This window comes from Sinocyclocheilus rhinocerous, unplaced genomic scaffold, assembly GCF_001515625.1.
Source record: "Sinocyclocheilus rhinocerous isolate Xijiao unplaced genomic scaffold, SAMN03320098_v1.1 scaffold557, whole genome shotgun sequence".
In the NCBI taxonomy this organism is placed as follows: Eukaryota; Metazoa; Chordata; class Actinopteri; order Cypriniformes; family Cyprinidae; genus Sinocyclocheilus; species Sinocyclocheilus rhinocerous.
Window position 1 is genome coordinate 1047448 of NW_015633548.1, and position 2274 is coordinate 1049721.

A 2274-nucleotide genomic window follows, 5' to 3' on the forward strand; every position below is an offset into this window, starting at 1 on the left:
CCTATAAATACTTTGCATAGTCACATGATTGCAGACACTTGTAACGAAAGGTCCTGGGGACATCATCACACAGTCCACCGAGGAGCACTTGGTGTTACCACTGCAGTGCTTTCTAGATATGACTAATGTTCTGTAGTGTCTGTAACTTCCACATGCTCTCTCTTTCATTCTTTCCCTATTTTTTCTATTTTTGTCCAGCACTCCTCTGTAAACTTCCCTCTCCTTTGTTGTTTCTAAACCTTTGTCTGTGCTAATCGCTGTTATTGGTGACAAAGAAAAGTACTAGGGACAGATATAAATGCACTACAAAAGTATCATAAAATATGGTCAATAGGATTCATCTACATTTCTGAAACCATATGACAGCTTTGTGCGAATAACAGGTCAAATTATTCACTGGAGATTCACAAGATATTCACAAGATATTCACTGATAATCTTCCTATTTGTGAGCTGTTAACTGCTTCACCTGTCAGTGAGCTAAACTTGAGAACCAGATCAGTCAGATTCATGAAGGATAACAAAGATATAAGGGTTTGGAAAACATAAGGGTGAGTAAAATATAGCTGCCCTTTCTCTAGAGCTCTTACCTCCCATGTGTCCACAGAGATGCGGTCTTTAACTCCATTTTGCGCTGCATTCATTTGCAGAGTAACCTCGTAGCATTCCTGAATATCTGAGAATAACGGAATAGTGATGTCATTGAGGGAATCTATTTAAATAATGCAGGTATTTATGCTGAAATATGTAATACCTCTGTTGCATTTTTAGATTAATAACAAAGCAAAAATATATAAAATAATAAATGTATAGTATAAATGAGGCTGGCATTCCAGCATTTATGCTACCAAGAGAGAAAAAAAAGGATTATTTCACCCAAAAAATAAATTTCCCATTTACAATTGTCATTTACTCACCTTTAAGTTGTTACAACCCTGTATGCCTTACTTTATTGAGTGAAACATTTGAAGGAGAATTTTATCAGAATATCTGAATTTCTCTCTTTCATACAATGAATGTGGATGGGAACCAAGAACTCCCAAAAGGACCAAAAACATTATAAATCATCATAAAAGTATCATAAAAGTACTTCATGCTTGTGTGCTATATTTTAAGTCTTATGAAGATATAAAATAGATTTGTTTGAATTGAAAAACACAGTTGTTATTCACTGAAATCTTGCTTTAAACATTTGTTTAACATCCTTGGACACCATTTGCCTTCTATGGCAAAGAGCAGCTTGAACATACTATAAATTTCTCATTTTGTGCTTCACAGAAGAACTTCAGTCAGGCTTCTGAGAAATATGTATTTAGCCCCTAAAGGGATGCAAAGATTGTTAAAAAAAAACAAAAAACAAAAAAAATGGGAGGACTTTTCATTCAATTAACAAAACATTTGTAGTGGAATTAATCTGAGGTAAGAGGAATAAATATATATTTCAATACTTTGGGATTTTCTTGCAAAACTTCTCCACTTCCATGAGGAACCTTGCATTCTTGAGCAAAACATTTGCGTTCCCCAAGAAACTTTACAAGCAAATGTTTTGCGAGCGAACACAAAAGCATTGAAATACAATTTTTCTATCAACATGTCCCCTTAGAGGTTCCATAGACATGAGCGTGAGTAAATTATGCCAGAATGTTCATTTCTGTGAACATTTCATGAGCCCCATCAATAGATTAGTAAGTCTGTTAGCCATGCCAAAAAGCACAGGTGCACAGTGAGCAAGGTCAAGACCAATGTCAACTTTTGGCTCAACTTGAGCATCGTTCCTACTATTGTGGGTTTCTATAAATATCATCCAGCGGCCTCATCCAAAATTCCTGTCCATACTGGGTTTAGAGAGCCGGAGCAATCACATTCACTTAGAGACGCTTTTAACGTGACTCACTCGTGACAGCGCAGAGCCTGCAGACATTAGCAGAGGTAACAGTGGCTCTGGTGTTGAGGGTCAAGCACAAAGCTGTGAGCTGTTCACACTTGTGCAAATTGGGACAATTGGAATAGCATGTTAAAATCATCAGTGCACACTAGAGCAGAGCTGTAGGATTATAAGTATTCACATAAAATCAGTACATGAGAAACCTGCTTGGACCACTGGAATCAAACAAGGGGTGTTGCAGGGGTAATTGCAGCAAATTGTTGAGCTTTTCTGAAGTTACAAGCATTTGGACAAAAAATATATATATATATATATATATATACAGTGGGTACTGAAAGTATTCAGACCCCCTTAAATTTTTCACTCTTTGTTATATTGCAGCCATTTGCT

The 2274-nt window shown here is 36.4% G+C and overlaps 1 long non-coding RNA gene across 1 annotated transcript in view; it reads right to left on the bottom strand.

Annotated features, from left to right (window-relative positions):
- Positions 1-604: 604 nt before the first annotated feature.
- LOC107744530 (uncharacterized) overlaps positions 605-2274 on the bottom strand; it is a 10899-nt gene continuing 9229 nt past the window's right edge. Inside the window, exon 3 of the long non-coding RNA XR_001640487.1 lies at positions 605-675. This is a non-coding gene — a long non-coding RNA (uncharacterized LOC107744530). The remainder of the gene's footprint in view (positions 676-2274) is intronic.